Source organism: Octodon degus, unplaced genomic scaffold (assembly GCF_000260255.1).
Source record: "Octodon degus isolate 3935 unplaced genomic scaffold, OctDeg1.0 scaffold00201, whole genome shotgun sequence".
NCBI classification, from domain to species: Eukaryota; Metazoa; Chordata; class Mammalia; order Rodentia; family Octodontidae; genus Octodon; species Octodon degus.
In genome coordinates this window covers 2,438,407-2,453,925 of record NW_004524777.1, presented here as the reverse complement: position 1 = coordinate 2,453,925, position 15,519 = coordinate 2,438,407, and the positions used below count along the sequence as shown (strand labels likewise).

Below are 15,519 nucleotides of genomic sequence, written 5' to 3'. Positions count from 1 at the left end.
TCTCTCTCTCTCTCTCTCTCTCTCTCTCTCTCTCTCTCTCTCGGTGGAACTGGGGATTAAACTCAGTCCCTTGCACTTGCTAGGCAAGTGCTATCTCTCTGGCCCCTGTGTGAGCTTTTTCTACATAGCTGTTCCACGGGTACCTATATTTGCATGAGCATAGCTAAACCTCATTTTTCTTTCTGTAAGCGCACTTTCCTTCCTTTTGACAATGGCAATGAGGTATATGGTAAGCTCAGTTTTCACAGAACTGTCAGAACAAATTGAGTATAGAAATATGCAGTTTGAATGAAGCACATATATTTTAGTCTTTTTGTGATGCATGGCTTATTGTTGGCAATCCTGGTGAGCATTTCAAGATGCTGCAGCCCCCAGAAGTAACAGGTGTGCTAATTTTGCATTACAGATTATACCACTAGTACTATACTGTCTGCTTTCCTTAATTGCTTAGCATTTTTGACTTTAAAATATTCAATTGCCTTATTCTTGGGCAATTTACAGCCCATCTCATTAGGTAAAAAGACTTTAAAATATGTAAAATAACTGACAGCACAGCCCAAGATATTCAGGCTTGAATAATGAATGAACTCAGGTCATCTGTTTAGAATTCCATTTGTACTATCACTACTTTCTTTTGCTTGTTTTATAATAAGCTAAAAATGCTGCATCATGTATCCTATTGATTCTCATATGGGATTTAATAGGACTGAAATAGTTCCTTCAGTTTGCACATGATAGTGCAATTTAATTGAAATACCAAGGAAAATAATAGGTTTTCTTATGCCATCTATTCAATACTTTCCTCCAGATATTAGTATTCACAGAAATATTTGAAGTACATTCCAGGGCCGGGAAATAGCTCAGTGGCATAAGCACCTGCCTAAGTCTATACCTGGTACCAAAAAAAAAAAAAAGAAAAAAGAAAAAAAGTAAACAAAATACATTATACATTCTAGGTAGATCTGACTATAAAAGTGATGATTTCCTTATTTATGTGTAAAGGTGGTAACCCCCAGATCCCTGTCTCAGATCTAGGAAGCTGCAGATCTGGTGATGAACATCTTCATTTCATTATTCATTTAGCAAATATTTGAGTGCCTCCTCATGAGCAGGTATTATGCTTGGCCCTGTGTCTTAAGCATTGGGCATACCACTGTTTGCCACCTTTGTGGAGCTTATGATGTAGTGGGAAGGTGGTCTCAGCTAGTTATAGTATCTAATTAAGATCTTCTTCCTTCCAAGTTTCTTTCCTTTTGTGTCATCTGGGAACTGTTCCTAGGATAATCAAAGTGGTCTTAATTCTTTTCACCCTTTTGTAATCTATTCCTTCCTCACTAGAGACTTGCTGCATTGTTTGCATGTGGATCTACCATGATTTAAGCAAGAATAAAAATAATCACTCTCTTATACATGTGAGTTTTCCCTTCATTATTTCTTTCCTTATGTCTCATGTCCTATGCTATTCAGAAAGACATTTCCAGCTACTTTTTAAAAACTCAAACAACTTATAGCCTTCTGTCCCTATTGACATCTCTTCAGACACATAGCTGGACTTTTTCTGTTGCTTACTTAGTAAGCCTTTTCGTCTGTTTCTACCTGAAATGCTTTTATTTTTTGTAAATAAAACAAAAATACAATGTCAAAGGGGACACATGTATGATTGATAACTGTTACGAAGCAATTTATTGGTTGTTAGTCACATTCCTTTCCTACCTCAGATATTTTCATGTTACCCTATGTCCCAGAGGCTACAAACTGTGATAGGGAAGTATTCCCTTGTGCTAGGTCCATTGTAAGTCACTTTGGGCTCAGAGAAACTAATCTGATCATCACGGGGCAATTTGATACGTAGTTTAAAGAGTTTTACTTCTTCATTCTTTACTGGTCCATAGCCATCTCATTAATGACAGTGTCTGCCATTGTGATTATAATCTCAATCACTATGTTGTACATTAGAAACTTTCATATTTCACACTGGCTGGGGGAGAAGAGTGTGTCGGAGCATAAATAGCAAGGAGCAGGGTTTTCAGAAAGTTAAGCCTGACTAGGAAAATATAGGTTAAAAAGAATTGTTCCCACAGTATCCATACCATGCTGGAAACCTATAATCTAAATTGAGAGGATTTGTCTTAGTGATAGAATAACAAATAACTGCTGAGATATTCTTGTGTTATTACTTTCAGTTCCTATTTAAGCATTTAAAATTCTTATTTTAATTCTATATTAGAAAAAATATATTTCCTTTTCAGAAAACAAATGGAATGCCCAATAGAATCACATATAACAGAGTAGGAATGTATACACTGGAAAGATAAACATTTTTTCTTTCTGTACTGAATGTGAATCACTTGCTATCTGAAAACAACCTTAGCATTAAATTCACGTATCCTGAATCTGGGGAAATAGATAATATATTACATGGAAACATCTTCAAATTGTATGAGTTATTATTTGAAGTAGAAATACAAAGTCTTCCAGCAAAGAAAGCCTAAAGATACCACACTCCATGTCAGGAGCTATAGAAATTGAATTCTATTCATTAATCTTTAAAGGGACTCTAGTATAGTGGATCTTTAACTTTCCATACATATCAAAAAAATTTACTGCTACCACCATGGTGGTACATGCATATGATCTCAACACTTGAGAGAATGGGGCATGATGACCACCTTGAGTGTGAGTCCAGCCTGGGCTATGTAAGTGAGTTCAAGGTCAGCCTAAACTATACAGTGAAACCATGTCTAAAAAAAATTACTCCTAAAGCCAGATCTGTGTGTGTGTGTGTGTGTGTGTGTGTGTGTGTGTGTGTATGCATATGTATATTTCATAAATAAAGGTCATATACAATATATTAACCATATCTATTCTTACTGCTCTAGATACATCCATTATTCATAGGTCATATCTGTTTTGAATTAATAGTATAGAAATCTAAAGTAATTTGTCAATAGATACTTAATGTTGCCATTACAAGATAATTTCTGTTTTAAAACAGAGTTTAAAAGCTCTTAGAAATAATATTTGTATTTGTTCCTTTTCTATTATGTCCTTATAATCTCAACAGCTGATGCCAAATTCATCTTTAGTTCCCAACTTCCATATTGGCCTTCCTTAGAACACTACTTGTAAATATGTAAAAGGTAGGATGGGAATTTTTACCTCAAAGGTATTCCATCTTTCTGATTCTTTTTCTTTTAGATCATGCTACAGTTTCCCTCTAGTGGAAAAATTGCCATCTTAGAAGGAAGAATAAAATTGTACGCTATATAAAGTCAGTTATATTTGTCCTGCATCTGTATCTGTCCACCTGTGAATTCCTATTCATCGTGTGAGTTCTGTTTAGATAAAGTAGGAGAAGTCTTAACAGTTTTTTCTCAGATCCTCATGAGTTCTGAGTTGGAGTGGAGCCCTATAATAATAGACAGATTGACTACATAAAACCAGAGTTTTATTAACTTGTGTATTTTATACTATATAAAAGAGACACCTGCAAATTGAGTAGTTCTTGAAGAAGTGGTCTTGAATTTTGGCTTATATAAAATCTTTGATAATTTTTAGAGGAGTGACAAGACAAAAGGACTTTGAGTTGTAGGGTGGCAAGTTGTGGGGAGATAACTGGCATATCTGTAAAGGGTTGTTAATTAAGGATGTTAATGTAAGATTCTGTAAGTAATGTCTCCAGACTGAAAAAGGCTGAAGTTGTTTTTAGTAGTTAACCTTTGTTCTCTCTTACAGGGGTGGGGGGGATATCCTAGATTACCTTTTTGATTTGATGGATCAGTTTTGATATTTATTTATTTATTTATTTTGTATTTTAGGGAAGGGTCTACAGGATGTTCAGGGTCTCACTACTAAATTGGACTCGTAGTGATCTGCCTGTTTACAGCCTCCCAAGAGCTGGGATTAGGTGCATGCTACCAAGCCCAGTCTGAATTGCAGTTTCAGCTTGCCCCTGGGGTGGGCCTGGGGATTGCAACACTGGCTCCTGTGCCTGCGCTTTAAATTGCTGAGCTATTTGGCTGGTCCTTAGATTTTTTATTGTATACAGCATGTTCTTGGGTTATATTTCTTGGTCCATTCAGCTTATCTGTGTCTTCTGACTATTTGAGCCCCTTCACTTTGATAGTTATTACTAAAAGTTATTGACTTGTTTCTGTGATTGAAATATTTTCATATTGTTGATCCCTAATTCCCATTTTGCGTAAATGCTCACCGTGCTTGGTGCATTCATTCTGTTATACTTTTTAGCGTGGTTGATTTCATCGTCTCTTTCTAGGATATCCTTGAGAATTTTGTAGAGTGCTCCCATTGTGTCTATGAACTTTTTCAGATGCTTGCTCTTTGTCATGGAAATGCTTCATTTCTACATCAGTTTTGAAAGATAGTTTTGCAGGATATATCAGTCAGGTTTGGAAGCTGTATTCTTTTATAACTTAAAATGTTTCACTTCAAACCCTCTTGGCTTTTATGGTTTGTGTTGAGAAGTCTGCTGTCATTCTAGTGGGTTTATACTAGAATTTCCTGGATTTCTGTTTGCAGTCTTTTTTCCTGGATTAAAATTTTTTGCTAAACTCTCACATGTTTTGTATCATTTTATCTCAGTTTTTTATTAGTGTCTCATCTAAATTTACTGACTGTTTTATTAAGTCCAGTATCTGTATGTTTATGTTTGCTTTGAGCTTGCTGCAAACCTTATTGATCTGTTTTTTAATGTCCTTTTTCATTGTTGCAAGTCATTTATCAGTGTGTACCCTGAATGCCTCAGGGATTAGCTTTGGGAGACTTCTGAGTTTTTGGAGGCATTTTGTAGCCTCGTATTTTCATCTTGATGTTACTGTTTTTGTGCTGAGGTTCACAGGCACTTATAATGGAAAAACTTTGTTTCTGTTGTGGGAATATTTAATTAGTTTCTGCTTTTAAGGAATGCTGTCTGGCATTTGTATCCCAGAGTGCAACCCCCTCTGTTAATTCAACTGCAAGGGTAAATTTGAAGTTCTGCTAGAGACAGTAAGAAACATATTACATTACTAGGTGCATTCTGTAGCTTTGGAATTTTTCTCTTCTTGAGCAAGTAAGGAGAGTATAGGAGAGTTTAGGTTGTGACGCAAACATAAAAGACTTTTTGATTTTTATTTTATAAAGTAAAGCTAATTTTCATAACCAAATAATAGAGTGATAATAGTATCACACTATCATCATCTTCAATGTAGTTACTTGGTATAAGACATAAACCTAAAAGATTCTTCCACAAAAGAAACAAACTGATAGTAAAACAGATGTTTTTTTCAACGAACTAAGGTAAGCTATTAGTATAAATGAAACAAATTAGCATATATATTGAAGTATTTTTAAACAACACAATATGTAATTTGGGAAAGTATATGAACTTTTCCTTGCTTTTTCTTTACCTCTTTTCTGTTTTGCTCTTATTTGTATATGTAGTGTTTCTTGCTGTTTTGAGATTTTGTAGATTTCACTAGAAATATTTCTTAATTCATAGTATACAACCAAGATAGTTTCTTGAGACACTAAAGCATTGATTTTTAAAAATTTCTTTAGTCATGTTGTTTTGGTGGGAAGAAGATTTGTGGAGCTCCTTATTGCTGCATTTCAGATATATCTCTTGTAATTTGGAAAATCATTTCACACATGAAAATGCACTGGAATAGTAACAACCTAATCAAAATTTCTAGACAACAATGAGATTTGCCCTAAATTGTTTCCTAACAATTGCCTGTATTTTTGGTTTTATTTATTAATGTGTCATTGTCTTCTTATTACTGTGATGCTCTTTTTTAAAGCATGTCTAGCCTATTCAAACCTCAGACCTTTGAATAGCTATTTTCCTCTGCTGGTATGATTTTATATCATAAATACACACACACACACACACACACACACACACACACACAAGATTGATTCCTTCTTTTCCTTAAATCTTTGTACAAGGTTCATTTTATCACAGAGACTTTCCTCACCATTTTGTCAAGAGTGCTATCTCATCTTTCTTGACCCCGTTGCATTTTTCCATTTTATTGCCATTTATAGATGTCATTTATTTTGCTTTATTTGTTTATTCTCTTTCCTGTCCCTAGCACTTACAACCCACAGGGGAAATATTTTTATCTGTTTTGGGTATGTTGGCATTCCTAGAGCCTAAGAGTGTTAAGCTAGGGCTTCAAACATGTAAAGTGTGCACTCTACCACAAAGAAATATGCTCACTGACTCCATAGTAAACTTAAGTAAATATTTTAGAATGAAGAAGTTACAATGTCTAGTGCAATTTTCTATGATGATTAAAATATTCTTGTGTACATTGTCCAATATGTCATGTTAACTTCATGTGTCCAAAAATGTCACTTGTGCATGCCTACCTTTTAAGTAAGGCGAACTAACCTTTTTCTATACCTATGTAGTTTTCTAGTGTATTCCAGAGATCACTTCAAGGCAACATATAGAATTATTCTTCATTCTTCTTTCCTTTGCTTACTCCACTATGTTTGGTATTACAGCTAATTCTCCTGTCCATTGATAGTTTACCCATTTCCAGGTCTTTGGTTTTGCTAGTAAGTACATCAGTGTATGGCCTTCCATTCATTTCGTTAAATTTTTACATGTATGATTGTATGTTTGTACAACTGCTCTAATAAAATGAATTTTTGATTTGAAAAAATATGTCAGTTGTGCAACTACATTTTTAACTTTATTTAATTTAAACTTAGAGTTAATGAAGCAAAGCCCAGCTATAAATATTGCTATTTGACAAGACAGGTCCAGAGAGCCATTTGCATTGTTTTGGAATCCTTTGGAGGCTTATTTTTCTCCTTTATTTGTATTTATATATTTTGGCCTTCCTGGCATTGACAGATTTTTGCCTACATATTGAGCTTCTTTGGAAGTTAAGCTGCTGCTGCTGCTGCTGCTGCTGCTGCTGCTGCTGCTGCTGCTGCTTCTTCATCTTCATCTTCTTCATCTTCTTCATCTTCATCTGTGGTTTATACCAAGGATAGATTCTTGGGAATTGTCTGCATATGAGATTACAAACTGATTGCTGCTGAATTGTAGAAATAAGCATCTAGTTCTTCTTTCATTGCTTCTTGCATATGAAGTACTTCTTTAAATTATACACTTTTATTTAACTGTTCAATGTGACATTTTCCTGCTGTAAGTTCTGTGAAGTACTGCTACATGTAACAACTTGGATGAACCTTAAAAATATTATGCTGATTGAAAGTAAGCAGTGATAAAAGATTAAATGTTGTAGGTAGAAGTGTCACTGGGTAGCTTCTTTTAAAGTGGCTAGTCCAATAAATGTTACCAGGTTTTGTGGTGCTCATGTGTCCTTCTGGAGCTGGATTCCAGTTTCTTCTCTTCTTAAACAAAGAATTAAGCAAAACAAACAAACAAAAAAATGGCACCACAGTTTATTGGAAAAAGTAAAAGTACAGACTGAAGGAGAAACTGGCTCTGCAGAATGAGCTTGGGTGGTATATAAGAGGAAAAGGCAAGATAAAAACATACTGCAGAGAACACAGGGTAGGATATCAAGAGCAAAGCCATGATGGCACGCTCTTTGTGGTGTCTGTGTCCTTCTTTGCCATTGAAATCTTGAGGAAATCCACAAGAACTTACACTAAGAGTTGGTGCTGGAATCCCACACCTCAGGTAGGTGTCAGGTCTAGGCCATCTTATTGAAAGCCTTCTTGAGTTCTCTTGAGAAGTTCATGTGAAAGGAACTGTTCTGCACATTGGGCTGGGATCTTATAATTAACAGGTCATGGCTACTTCCCTAGCCAACTTTGGCTCAGCCTAACCTCCTGTCTCAGGAATACATTGATACAAAACTTCCATAATTAGCCAATCTTCAGAAAAAGCAAGTGGTTGATGAGAATAGTGAGAGACAGAGGAAATGGAAAGTGATTGCTAAAGGGTGGTATTCTTTGGGGAGTAATGACCAGTTGTATAGTTAATTATGGTTGTAGATGGACCACTTTGAAAATATACTAAAAGCCTCTGAATTGTAATGTCACATATGTTTTTATGTGCAAGCAAGCATGTGTGTGCTTGCACACATGTTTTTGGTTTTCCCTTCCCAAATTCCGAGTCAGTAAAACTAAGATGGGAAGATATATTTTAAATTAGTAACCTAACTCATTCTGATCCAAACAGCTAAAAGATTCTTTGCACATCAGTGCCTATGCTAAATATGTCATATTCCTTTTATTTTAAGAAATTTGTGATAAATTGAGAGAATGCATAATAATATGCCATTATACTGATTTCCTTTATGAGATGATTATATTTTTACTAACTTTTCAGATCTTGATGTTGGTAACACATTTTGTTTCTATGTGACATTCCACTGCTACTTTCGACATAATTGGAATTGCTATATGGGTAGGACTTCGATGTGTATCTTCTTAGTTTTTTAAAAAAATCTCTTCTTATTCTTGTATTTTTCACATAAAAATTAAGCTTTGTATTTGCTCTGCTATACCCTCTGCAATAGGTTTCAAATGAACAATAATGTATTTCTCTACATGTTAATTCTGGGTCCCAACTGGGTGGAGCCTTCAGTCCATACTTAGCTGGCTCCAAAGCAGGGTGGCACATGGCAGAGGGCAACAGTTCATGGCAGCAGAAAAACAGCAAAAGCAAGAGGAAAAAGGGAGGAACAGCAGGGAACAAGCCTCTTTCCCTGCCTTATGTTGTATGCAGGTTACCCGTCCCAGGGCAGGTGTAGCACTAACACTCCTAATCCCAGCATTAGACTGTGAATCAATCAGAAATTCTGGGAGCCAGACCCATGATTGCATGAGGCATTGGGGGAACATTTAGACATAAACCATAATACTGGGTACATGGAAGTTTGACAACTGCCTACTTGAGTAGTGATCTTTGTGTTTGAATTTTCTAACACGTAACTTCAGAACAGTTTATGTGTTCTAGAAATCCAACCTGTATTCATATATCTCACATATCATAGATTTCACCCATTTATATTTTACTTTTTTATTTTATTTTGTATTTTAGGGAAGAGTCTACAGGGTATTCAGGGTCTCACTACTAGATTGGACTTGTAGTGATCTGCCTGATTATAGCCTCCCAAGAGCTGGGATTACAGGCATGTGCTGCCACGCCCAGTCTATATTTTACTGTGTTAAAGAGAATAAAGAAAAGTAAAAAAAAAATAGAAACTATACAGAATTTCACTAAAGAAAATGGTAAGAATTCAACAAGTTATTTCATTGCATACCGTTGTCTTTAAATTAGTTATCCAGATTACTAAATATAAGCATGCAGACTTGGTCCAAAACATTAAAATGGGAGACCTTCCGAAGCACTCAAGAGAACCCTCCAGACCCATCCCAGACCTGCTATATGTGCGACCTTCCACTCTGCACCTGTCAGATCCCTCCAGACCCAGCACAGGCCCAGCTTGTGAGTGAGACCTTTCGCTCTGTGCCCACCGGACCCCTCCAGGCCCAGCCTAGGCCCAGCCTGTGAGTCAGACCTTCTGCTCCGTACCTGCTGGACCCCTCTGGACCCAGCCTAGGCCTGGCATGTGTGTGAGTTCTTGCGATCCGCCAAACCCATTGGATTGCCCCCAGCCTCAGCCCCGACCCTGCATGTGTGAAAATTTCAGCTCTGCCAAGCCTACTGGATACCCTCCAGCCCCAGTCCAGGCCCTGGATGTGTGTGGGACCATCTACACACTTTAAGGAACCTCCTCCATCAGACAAGCCTGGTGTGAAACTCTGCTACTGAAGTCACTGCAGAGAGGCTAGGGACCAGAACTCCCCAGCTAATCCAGGAGCAGAACATCTTGCCAGAGGGACAAGGCAGGTTTACTTCAATGGGCTGCAGCAGGAAGAAGATGAGCACAGCAGCCAGAACCAAGCCAGGCACATCTGGAGGAGTTCAAACTTGATAGATCCAGACCTGGTAAGCTGAGACACTTTGCTAGACTCAGATTTATGAGAGTGTCCTCTCTCTTTAGCTCTTGATCTACAGAGGGGCAACAGGTAACCGGGGTGAACTAGTCTGCTTGGAAGACCTCAGGTACATCAATGGGAGTTGATCAGACAGAATGTAGGGGAACCTACTTAATCACAAATTCCCAATTTAATATCTACTTAGTTACACAGACATAATGTTTGTTTTTACTGTCTATCTAAAATACAAGCCCATTAGTTACAAGTTTGTCAACTGCTAAATATCACTATCCTTATTAGTGTTCCTAATTGTAGTTCTGTTAATGCAAAACTATAACTGCCTTATCCATATAATCTCTCTTGGAAAATAATTTTTATAGGTGCTAAGCTTATAGCTGCACCAAAGCTCCACTCCAAAGGTCAGAGGACAGTGCTATACAAAATGACAAAGAGAAGGAGTAAAATGCAGTCTCAGGCTGCTAGCCTAGACAGAACAAATGCAGGAAGCAATAGCATAGAAGAAATTGGGAATCACGGAGCTGAATTCTCTGAATTAATAGGGCGGGAAGTAAAGTATAGCTGAAGAAAAGTATAGAGGAAATCACATCAGAAATAATCTCTGAAGTAAAAAAAAAATGATTACTATAATGAAAGAATTACTAAGTGCTTCTAAAGAAGGCACTGATAAAAAAAATAGAGGAGATTAGAAAAATGGTGGAATCCTTGAATGTGCAATATAGGAAAGAATTAGAATGCAGGAAACAGATTCAAAGAGATATGCAGGAAATTAAAAATCTCAATCACAAGCTGGCAAGTCCATAAGAATGAAAGTGAAGATAGAGTTTCAGATCTTAAGACCCATAGCATCTAGCGAAAAGGTAATAAGAGATCTCTTAAAAACAACTAGGATGCAGGAAGATCTGCACCACGATGCAAAGATGAACAACATGAGACTAATAGCCATCAATGAGAAAGGAGTCAATACAAATAATATGAAAAGAATATGGGCAGAAGTAATAGCAGAAAACTTCCCAAATATGGGGAAACAATCTGACATTCAGATAACTGAAGCATATAGAACTTCAAACAACATCAATCCAATTAAAAACACACCTAGACATGTACTCAAGATCCCAGAAATCCAGCACAAGAACAATATACTGAAAGCTGCTAGAAAAGAAACAGACCACACTTAAAGGAAAATACATCAGAATGATGGCAGACTTCTCTTCACAGAGCATCAAGTCAAGAAGAACATGGAGCAGAGTACTTGAAATCTTTCATGAAAACAAATTCCAGCCCAGACTACTATATCCTGCAAAACTCTCTTTCAAGTTTGACAGAAAAGTGAAATACTTCCATGACAAAGAACAGTCAAAGAAATTCATGATGACAAAGACAGCCCTACACAGACTACTAAAAGATATTCTAGAGAGAGACCAAAATGACCAGAATTCCATGAATGAGAACAGTAAAAACCCATGAAGTAGGACTAACAGTTAAACACCCGAGAAAAATAGGTAACCAACAGCCAATAAATAACATGTCAGTCATGAGGCAATATATCTCAGTTATAACCATCAATGTAAATGGACTCAGTTCACCAATTAAAAGAAACAGACTGGCACAGTGGATAAGGAAGCAAAATCGAACAATCTGCTGCATACAAGAAACACACTTAACTCATAAAGAAATTCATAGACTGAAAGTCAAAGGATGGGAAGCAATACTAAATGTCCCAGCACCTCAGAAAAATGGAGGGGTAGCAATTCTGTTTGTAGACAGTCTCAGCTTCAAATCAGGAATGATCAAACAAAATAAAGGAGGCCACTACACACTGAGTAGGGGAAAAATTGAAAAGGAGGTAGCACTCAGAAATATGTACACACCAAACATGGGAGTTGTGAACTATAGCTGTCAACTTGCACATTAGCAAAATAGAATGGGAAAATATAAATACCCTAATGCTGCTTCTCAACCATCTACAAAAGGAAGAGCAAAGCAAACCCAAAGCATGGAGATGGGAGGTAAATATAGAGATTAGAGCAGAAATTAATGCAATGAAAATGAAAACAATATAAAGAATTAATGATTCAAAAAGCTATTTCTTTGAAACATTAAATAAAACTGATAAGCCCCTAGCCAACCTCATTGAAAAGAGGAAATAAAAAAAAACAAATTCAAGCAATAAGGAAAGAAAAGGGTGTAATTACCACAGACCCAGTGTAAATTCAGAAGTTCATCAATAGCTACTTTGGGAATCTTTACTCTCACAGAATTAAAGATATCAAAGAAATTGACAAATTCCTAGAGAGCTATGAATTACCAAAACTGAATCAAGATATAAGTACTCTCAATAACGCAATGACAGCCAGTGAAATTCAAAATGTATTAACCTAACAACAAAGAAAAGGCCAGGTCCTGATGGATCCAAAGGTGAATTCTACAAGAAATTTACAGAAGACATAATCCCAATACTTCTCAAAATCATCAAATTGAAAAGGAAACAATCCTCTTAAAATTATTCCTGGAGGCAAGCATTATACTCATACCAAAAGCAGGGAGAAATACAACTAAAAAAGAGAACTGCAGGCCAATCTCACTAATGAACATAGATGCAGAAATCCTCCATAAAATCCTAGAGTATAGAATACAGCAAATGAAGATTATACATCATGACGAGGTAACATTCATCCCAGGGATGCAAAGATGGTTCAATATATGCAAATCTATAAATGTAATGCAACATATCACTAGAGCCAAATCTGAAAACCACATGTTCATCTCAGTTGATGTAGAAAAGGCTTTTGACAAAGTCCAACACTCATTCATGTTCAAAGTCCTACAGAAAATTGGAATAGATGGCCTCTACCTCAATCTGATAAAAGCCATCTATGACAGTCCAACAGCTAACATCATTCTAAATGAGGAAAACCCAAAATCTTTTGCTTTCAGATCTGGTACAAGACAAGGATGTCCTGTATCACCACTCCTGTTCAATATAGTTCTGAATCCTTAGGTAGATCCATGAGACAAGACAGAGAAATAGAAGGAATAAGAATAGGTAAAGAAGAAGTTAAACTATTATTATTTGCAGATGACATGATACTTTACTTGAAAGACCCAAAAAATTCCACCATGAAGCTCCTAGAATTAATACAGAAACTTAGTAGCATAGCAGGATACAAAGTCAATACCCAAAAGTCAATAACATTCCTCTACACAGATAAAAAACGCACTGAGAGGGAAATTAGAGAAACAATACCTTTTACAATAACACCATGGAAAATGAAATACAAATTAATCTAACTAAAGGAGTTAAAGATCTATTCAATGAAAATTAAAATTCACTGAAAAAAGAGATCATAGAGGATTTCAGAAAATGGAAAGTTATTCCCTGCTTCTGGAGAGGACATTGTGAAGATGGCCACACTCCCAAAATTGTTTTACAGATTTAATGCAATCCCTGTCAAGCTACCACCAACATACCTCACAGACCTAGAGGAATCATTCCTAAAATTCATTTGGAACCATTAAAGATCTATAATAGCAAAGGCAATCTTGGGCAACAAAGACAAGGCAGGAGGTATTGCAATTCCTTACTTGTAGTTATACTCCAAAGCTAGTGTGATCAAATCAGCATGGCATTGGCAACAAAATAGGCCTGAGGATCAGATGAATCGATTAGAAGACTTAGAAGGCACTACAAACAAACTCAGCCACTTTATCTTTGACAGAGGGGCCAAACATACGGCAAGAAAATATGGTGCTGGAAAAGCTGGCACTATATATGCCAAAAACTAAAACTTGACCCATGTCTATCACCATGCACTAAGCTAAAGTCAAAATGGATTAAAGATCTAAATATTAAAACAGAAACACTAAATCTCCTGGAAGAGAAAGTAGGAGGAACCCTTGAAGACATAGGGGTAGTGAAACAGTTCTTGAATAAAAATCAAATCGGGTAATACTTGAAAGAATTAATAACTGCGTCCACCTCTTATTGCGAAGTTTTTGCACGTCAAAAGAAATTACCAGCAAAGTTAAAACGCAACCCACAAATCGGGAATAAAATCTTAATAAGTAGTTAGACAAAGGTCTGCGGTCTAGAATTTATAGAGTACTACAAAACAGTGTGGCCCCGAAATTTAAAGACCAAATCCAGAAATGGGCATCCGAGATGAACACACACTTCTGAGAGGAAGAAATACTAGAATCTAATACTTGAAAAACTGCTCCACATCTCTAACCATCTGTGAAATGCAAATTAAAGCGTCACTGAAATACCTTTTCACCCCAGAAAGAATGGCTGTCATAAAGAAATCAGTCAACAGCAAATGCTAGATAGGCTTTGGGGAAAAAGGAACCCTTCTCTGTTGTTGGTGGGAATGTATACTGATACAACCATTATGGAAATCAGCATGAAGACTCCTTTAAAAAGCTAGGACTGGAAATTCCAATCAATACAGCTATCTCTCTTCTGTGACTTTTCCCAAAAGAGCTGAAAACAGCATATCACAGTGATATATGTGCACTTAATGTTTATAGCAACACAATTTGGGATAGTCAGATCTTAGAAGCAACCAAAATGCCTCTCAGCTGAGGAATGGATGAAAAACGTGGTTTTTTTATACAATGGAATATTACTCTGCTATAAAGAACAATAAACTCTAAGTCTTGATATATAAGTGGATGCAACTTGAAGATATACTCGTAAGTGAATTAAACAGACCCACATGTGCATATATCATATAGTCTCCCTAGTGTAATAACTCAAAAGAAATAAAAATTGAAATGCATAACATAGTTAAGTGGAAAGTGAGGACTTAAGGATTGAACAATGAAGGGAGAGCAAGGAGAAAAGTTAGGAAACATGACAAGGGCAAAATCATACATTTATATACAGAAAATGGTTAAGGTAATGATCCTCAGTATCCCCATCAGGTTTTTGAAATTAGTTAATTGGTAGAATTCTCACCCTTGCTAATTATATATGCTGATGTCTGTCAACTGCATAGCAATGTTTAATACTAAAACCATGTGTGGAATACCTGTCAGTCTGGTCTTCTAAATGTGTACTGCTTATAATGTCATATCAATTATTGCTATACTCTCTCTGAAGTAAATATTTGTTTAAAATTAATAAAAGAATAAGAGGCAGCAAAAACTTCATAGTATTGTATTGCTACAATGCTGAATATGGTTAGATTGCTAATTTTCTGTGCAAAAATGTGTAATTGTTTTTCACATTCTATCGGGATTTACAGTTTAGAATGTCAATGAATGTTGGAAAATATCTGTTCCATGTTGTATCTAAGGTGTTTCATATTCAGACTGATAGTGATGTTAATCTCAGCTGCCTCTGTTATAGGGTCATAATGTCATTAAGCTTCTCTTCTGCGTGGTTAACAACTTAAGTTGTCAATTTTTTTTTTTTTTTTTTTTTTTGGGAACCCGGGATTGAATTCAGGGCCTTACACTTGCCAGTGAGGTGCTTATTCCACTGAGCCATCTCCCGGGCCCCAAGTTGTCAAATATTTTTAATAAAATTTAGAGAAAAAGAAGGTCTATAAGTATAGCCAA

General features: G+C 36.3%; 1 protein-coding gene across 5 annotated transcripts in view; it reads left to right on the top strand.

The window, feature by feature from the left end:
* Positions 1-15,519, top strand: part of Ophn1 (oligophrenin 1) — a 477,586-nt gene that overhangs the window by 275,869 nt on the left and 186,198 nt on the right. The window lies entirely within an intron of this gene.